The 7,760-nt window shown below is 34.7% G+C and overlaps 1 protein-coding gene across 1 annotated transcript in view; it reads right to left on the bottom strand.

The window, feature by feature from the left end:
• Positions 1–5,779, bottom strand: part of LOC106882687 (5-hydroxytryptamine receptor 1) — an 85,186-nt gene extending 79,407 nt beyond the window's left edge. Inside the window, exon 1 of the mRNA XM_014933449.2 lies at positions 5,756–5,779. The gene's annotated coding sequence lies outside the window, so the exon portion shown is untranslated. The remainder of the gene's footprint in view (positions 1–5,755) is intronic.
• Between the last annotated feature and the right edge of the window lie 1,981 nt (positions 5,780–7,760).

Below are 7,760 nucleotides of genomic sequence, written 5' to 3'. Positions count from 1 at the left end.
AAAAACTATTTGTATATGCTCCACAAGGGAAAACAAGGAACATAGTTTACAACGAGGTGTTGTAATCACAACAGCAAGAAAGTATGTACATGATCACCTTCTTTTACGAAACTTCATTGACTTTCATATATTTATATTGATATACATATATATACGTGTGTTTGGGTGCGTGTGTGTATATACATCTCTATATATAAAGATGTTGCGTAGTCTAGACGGCGTTTTTAGATATCATTATTCTCTTTAACCCGGGCAACGCCGGGTATTTCTGCTAGTATATATATATATATATATATATGAATATGTCTGTATGTATTTAAATGCATGCAAAAATATATTGACTTCAAATCTCTCGGTCTCCCTCTCTCACATACACACATACACATATATACATGTATATATTTGTGTTTGCGTGTATGTGCACTTGTAGTCACGCACACATGCATACATAAGTACATATACATACGTATCATTTACATGCATAAAAATCAGAAGCCATGATTGAACTTGTATTAATGTACACGCAGACACATGACTTTATTACCAAATAATAGACGGCTTGGAGCATTTAATTCGTGTGGAACTACCAGTGTTAATTTTGTCATACATGTCACTAAAATTCAGATGGTGATTACTTATTCGCCTACCACTAGGTAGCAATATATTCTGAGAATGGTGCTGTGATCAGTTTAATCGATTCCTTCTGTTGTTAGATACCCGAAAGGTGAGATGCAATATGAACAGCTGAAAAGACGTAGCTAAACACAACAAGGCGTTTAGCCTCAGGTTCTACTAAATGTGATATTCAGTGATGTAGTTATCAATATTCATGTTTTAAACATTATTGAAACTGCTAAGCGTTTTCTTGTCAAGTATTCGCGAAATAAATACAGTTCAGTATTTACAAAATATTCTCACTGTACGTCAAAAAAGAGGAATAGATTTGTATCAAAGTAGAGGCACGGTGTCGTTCTTCATGTTTGGAATAATACTTTAGTGAAATTGCTGATCTGCGATGGACTGGCGTCCCGTCCAGCTGGGGAACGCATACGCCATTGAAACCAGGAAACCGGGCCCATGAGCCTGGCTAGGCTTTAAAAGGGCGCATAGAAAGAGAAATTGCTGATACTCGTAAAAGAGTAATAGAATCCTTGACATCTCGTTGTTTATGTATTGGATCAATGAAATATAGTCAACATATAATTATGCTTCAAGGGAATTTGAACAAGTGCATAACTGTCTGGGCGATGACGCTTGTAATCCGAATTCGCTTAGTGTCATTTTGCTTTCAGTCTTAGCTCTTCTAATTCACATTGTTCTTTAACTTGTTACAGAATTATTACATCCCAGCTATACCCTTCCTTATATTGTATAGCACGTTATTATTTTTCTAAATTATAGCGAAATCTAAAGCTGGAGAAACCGTGAGAGCAAAACTACCAATTGAACATATGACTATATGCAGGAAATAGCAAAAAACAATTACGATGGATTAAGCTATACCAGTTCAGATTAGTTTAGCTCAGTGTAATTCCGTAAATAAATAGTAAAGAATGTTAGAATCTGTGTTCACAAAGCTGATAAGAATATTTATACAGCAGATCCTCCCAAAATACCAAAATAGGTTACGTAGGTAATTTCCAGCTGGAAACAAAAATGTAATTAAAAAGAATATATTTGCTATGATTCATGAAAATAAGAAGCTATTAAAATGTTAATTCAATACCGATGCAGTTTCATTTAGGTAAGGAGAAAAATTAAATGTTAACATGATAATATTCCGCTATAAATAAAACATATGTGACATTAATTTCCTGGAGATAAGGGATTTTAGGCATACACAACATAACCCTTAGTTATAAGCATCTATAGTTCAAGAGATTAAAGGTTTCAAAAAATAACAAAAAAATAATTTCTTAGATCATTTTACTGCAACTCACATCTGTCTGAAATTAATTCTTAGCATACACACATAATGATTAGATATTTTTAACAAAGTATATGAATTCTAGATTTCAAAGTGCTTTTCTTTCGTTGTACACGCCTTTTCTAATAGTACGTGTTCAAGGGGCTAATTTGTTGACCAAAAACGATACGAGAACGGGTTCGATTTCTCGACCGGGCAAAGCGCTGTGTATTCGAGAGAAGCATTTAACTTTATCTATGTATAATTTACTCAGCTAAAATTCCTACACGCTGAGGGCAGTGCAGATTCTTTTTGATTAAGCAGCTACATTCTGGGCGTTGTGCAAAATCAAGAATAGGCTGGTCGAGAGAGTGGATATATTTAGTTACGGTTACATAAAACAATTATTGAAAGCATGGCACATTTTCCCATGTCATATTCGCTAGCATGTAACTGCTAGAGTACATTTCATACGTGTTTCTAAGGCTATGTAATAATCATGCAGCAGTCGCCTTTGACTGCAAAACTAAGAAAAGAGTTCTTTGGGATTTAATAGCTTCTCATACTGATATGTTCCCTTATTGTACATCCCTGTATTTTTCGTTCCCAGTACATCATACTTTCCTGTTCTAGCTCTAGTCTTTCTACTTTGCTTTTACATCTTCATTCCTATTATTGGTGCAGGGATATTCTTTCATTTGATCCCTTGTTGTGACTTTCTACAAGAAAACCTGATGTCTGAACACATAAAGGAAACTGTAACATTATAGATAAAGAATATATTTTGCATGTTGTATTGGTAGAAGAAACGTGAGCCAAAATAGATTGGCCAATTTAAGCTACATAAAAGCTCACATGAATTTAATAATATTTCAATGAATTACTTAATATTTTTCATGATCAAAAAATTAGTAATTAAATAAAATTTGCAATTGTAAATGATGCAGCTATGAAAGGAAGTAAGCAAAGTTTTGTAGATTTTATTCAGTTTACTAAATCTCATAATATTTGTTACATTTGAATTAGTGTTACTTCATGGATAGGATACCATAAACAAATCATCCTTTAATTAAATCAAGAAACATTTATATTCCTTATCAAGATACAAATTTGCCATAAACAGAACAAAATTTCAATAATTATATTTTATAATCGCTGAATGTTTTTAGATAGCAAATATAAAATTATTGATTAATTCCTGTTAGTTTGATGTTTAAATATTTTACAGATCATAGGCATTCAATATGCATCAAATGCTATTTAGATCAAATCAAACATCCTCTTAATGCATTCATTCTTATACTAATGTTTCTGATAATGCAAAGCACTATTTGGATAAAACAATTTCCTGGCGCAAATGTGGCAGGTTTCAGGCTCAGTTCCACGGATTGAAACCTGAGGTGTTGTACCATATCCCCGGGTGGACGAAATATTTGAGAATGGATTTGGAGACCATCTTATATACGTAAATATCTATATGGGTGAGTTCGTGTTTGTCGCCCACCAGAGCTTGAGAACTAATGTTGTTTCTTTTTCTGTATGTACCCGTACCTTATCTGGTTGGGAAAAAGACCAACAGAATAAGGGCCAGGCTTTAAAATGTAAGTATTGGAGGCGATACTTTCGTTCAGAAGCTTTCAAGGAAGTTTCTCAAGCAGGGCCGCAGTCCACAGACTAAAACAAATAAATGATAAAAGAAGATTGATTTCTATTCGTAGATTTTCGTTCACATAGAAAATCATTGGTGCAGCTGAATTATTCAGGTACAGATTTAAGCATTTCATACGCGTCATACTGTATAGTATAAGCTTACAGAGGTCTTTGTAAAGCGGAGCATCGTTGCTTGTGAAATGGTTGAATTAGGTTAAAATCGATGGTAATATTGCGATTACGATATTGACGTTATCTAAAACGATTAGAACCCACTTGATAAAAAATATTAAAAGTCATATCACCACCACTAATATCCTTCATGAAAAAATACTACAAGCCTATTAGAAATAGCTATTAAATTTCATTCATATCACAACAAATCATTTAAAACCGATAAAAGACAATATTCGATAGTATAGGCCTGGTTATAACATATAAGAGTAAAATGGGAGATGTTTTTTTCTTTGGATCTGTTTTCGTCTCGCTCAAGATTTACAACGTTGTAAACAAGAATAACAACGGTAAACAAAATGTTGCACGTGCAGTACTTATAGCGAGCGGGAAGTCACGTCTGCTACGTATTTTACATTCCGCGTTGAAGAGAATTAACTTCAGCTATTTACGCTTATTATATACGCTTGAAAAAAAATATAAGAACAGGAACGATACAATTTCACATTTCCTGTTTATTCTTAAATATAAAACATATGTGCATGGTCTACTGTTTAGAAAGTAATTTGAATATGAACCACCTTTTATTTATTTATTTATTTATTTATTTATTTATTCATTTTACATTCGTCTTCCAACTCAACTCCTCATACCTATCAAACTCCGATCGTCTTCTAGATACATATTGTATACATATATTTGGTTTAGAAAAGTGTTTCTTAAACAGCGTGTAACACACGTTTTGGCTAGTTACAGAAGTCTGGTGGGGAGAAGATAAATGAAAATAACACACATATTTCACGTCTATAACACAGTATAAATCTAATGCAACGAGGGTAGGCTATTTGTGACTTTACAATTTCAACAAGAGGCATTTTAGTGCAAGCAGTTGAAAGACACTACTCTAGCATTTGCAGGAAAAGATGAATTATCTATCCTCATAGACGCAGCTTGGCTGCGTGGTAAGAATCTTGCTTTCCAACCACATGGTTACAGGTTCAGTCTCACTGCGTGGCACTTTGGGCAAGTGTCTTCTAATATAGACTCGGGCCCACCAAAGTCTTGTGAATGGATTTGGTAAACGGACACTGAAAAAAGCCCGTCACATATATATATATATGTGTGTGTGTGTGTGTGTGTGTGTGTGTGTGCGCGTAAGTGTGTGTGTGTGTGTGTGTCTGTCTGTCTGTCTGTGCTTGTACTCCTTACGTCAACCGCTTGACAACCGGTGATGGTGTGTTTATGTTCCCCGTAACTTAACGCTTCGGCAAAAGAGATCGATAGTATAAGTACTAGACCTAAAAATAAAGTACCGGGGTCGATACATTCGATTATATATTCTTCAAGACGATGCCCCATCATGGCCGCAGTCTAATGGCTGAAACAATTAAAAGATAAAATATAAATAATTCATAACTGAAATTTCCAAATAACAAACACTATGATAATGTAGTTACGGTTGTTCAGTCCAGAAGAGCTTTAACTTCTCTGAACAAATGCAACGTCACAAAATGACAACCACATCTTCTTTCGTATATCTGGGACTACGTGTTCTTTTATTTTTCAAATCAGTAGGGTGGAGTCGAGAAAGAATCGTTTGTTTTTTCTTCTATTCTTCAAACTATTTGAACGATTTGAAGAATTATATATATAACGAAATATGTCAATAACATGATTTGAAAACAGCTATTCAGAACTGATAATAGACAATGTTAATAGACCGAAACGTAGTGCTATTGACAACACAGCACATAGACATTATTTAGTTATATAAGTTGGATAATATCGTTAATGAAAAGTATAAAAAAGAGAAATGATTTGATACTATAAATTAGCTAAATTGATTGTTCTTATTTCTATCAATATTCTAAATTCAGTATAGTAAATGTGATGATCTTGTGCTCTATTGTTCAATATTTCAAAAAAATCAATAATCTGGTGAACTCTATCTCTTCTCTTAAACGTAATTTCATAATTTATAAATGATGCCAGTCATACAATATGATAGATAAGCTTTATACTCACACAGCAGTTTTTCATTGGTAGCTGAAAAAAGATTGAAAAGAATATTATTATCATCATCGATATCATCATTATTAACATCAATATTAAAATTATTAAAATCATCATCATGACTGACATCAACATTAAAACTAAAAAAAACATTATCATCATCATCATCATTTATCATCATTATTATTATTATTATTATTAATTTATGTTTGGCTTCTGCTTTGCATTTGTACAAGTTGGTTCCAAGTCTCATCCAAAGACCTCAAGAGACAAGTTAGACCTTCATTTTGGTGTTATACCTAGGGTGTCATATATTTGGTTCTACACAAAGTATTGTTCTAGAGAATGTTTAAGAAAACATGAAAATTATCTTACGTAGGATATTGGCAGTACCCATGACCACTATCTTTTGAATTTCTGCCATTTTTGGGGTTTCCTGCTATCTGAGGTAGGTAGGAATCAGCCCATTTTGCTATCATTCCTAGGGCACCTATGACAACAGGTATTGTTTTAGTCCTCATTTTGCCAGGTTTCACATTTTGCCAATTTCTATTTCAAAATCTTTATACTCGCTCAGTTTTTGGTCAGTCTTAACAGATATGTTTATATCGATTGGGACAGTCATATCAATGAGAAGGCCTGATTTTTGTCTGAAGTCTTTCAATACAATGCCTGGCCTATTTGCATCTATCTTTCTGTCAGTTTGAATAGTGAAGTTCCAGAGGAGTGAGATGTGATCCTTTTCAAGTACTGGGGGTTGTTTTTGTTCCCACCAATTTTTATCATGGGACTGGTCCAGGTTTTTGCAAATCCCCCTGTGATTACATTGTGAAGATCTATCATGCTGTATCATGCCTATTGAGATACTCTGTAGGCGCAAGAAGACTACACCTGGAGACAAGATGATCAAAGGTTTCATTTTGTTGTTGTCAAGCACATGTTGGGAAGTTGCTGTGCTTTAATATGTTGGCCTGGTAGTTTCCTGTAGGTAGGCATTGGTCTTGGGCTGCTTCTATTTCTGAATTTAAGCCAGAAGCCATCAACCATTGATGGGTAAGGGCATTGTCAACATGGGCATTATTAGCTCTGACTGTGCTGTATTGATTTCAATACCCAGCTTCTTCACCCTCCGTCTGGACGAGTAGGCATCACCGTCTGTGGGATAACTACGCTCACACTGACCATCGAACTCCAAGATGTTTTCAAGAACTATGAAAGAGAGAGCGTAGAAAACTGGCCGTGTTCGTAGCTGTACTCGTGGCCATGGTACTGCTTGTCGTGGAGTCGGCCGTGCTCGTGTACCATCTTGCCTGAGGAATACAAAGACAGGCAAGGGAAAATGTAATATTCCTCTAAATTTGGACTGAGTTTTTATAAGCCCTCACAAAAAGCGTTTATGAAACCCTAACTGATAGGTGTCTTAATAGAAACAGGGGATTTATTAGTGTGAATCTGGACGTTAGAATTGCTGAATTATTATGAAAGCAGAGAAAAATAATGTTCCGTACTCACGCTTATATGCTTATCTTACAATACATGAATGGACACAATATAACAGGGATGACACGCGAGGTTAGTATTAATGTGATAAGATATGACATGTGGTTATATAAGACCTGCATACCAAAGCAGGTCGTAATGAACTTCGAAGGCTATCAAATGAGATATGACGAAGGGATATCATACCGACGTTTCAGAGAGAAAACCAGAAGTAGAGGTACGAAGTGGAAACAACAGCTGTTCCATGTCTGGCTGTACACTCATCACCTACCAAACAAAAAACTAAAAGAATCATCATCATCATTATCCTTATTGTTGTTATTATTATTATTATTATTATTATTATTATTATTATTATTATTATTATTCAGTAGTTTTATTTTTATAGCGTGCTTTCACTTCACTACCGAGCGCAGCTCTGTGCGCCTTGGGTATGTGCTGTGGTTTGCTGTGGTGCTCTTATGTTTACTGTATTGAAAGTGTTTTGCGTAGAATGTGTGCGCTACCCAGTAGTGCA

Source organism: Octopus bimaculoides, chromosome 2 (assembly GCF_001194135.2).
Source record: "Octopus bimaculoides isolate UCB-OBI-ISO-001 chromosome 2, ASM119413v2, whole genome shotgun sequence".
Lineage (NCBI taxonomy): Eukaryota > Metazoa > Mollusca > Cephalopoda > Octopoda > Octopodidae > Octopus > Octopus bimaculoides.
Note: the sequence above shows the minus strand (reverse complement) of the source record. Positions and strands in the feature narration are given on the sequence as shown.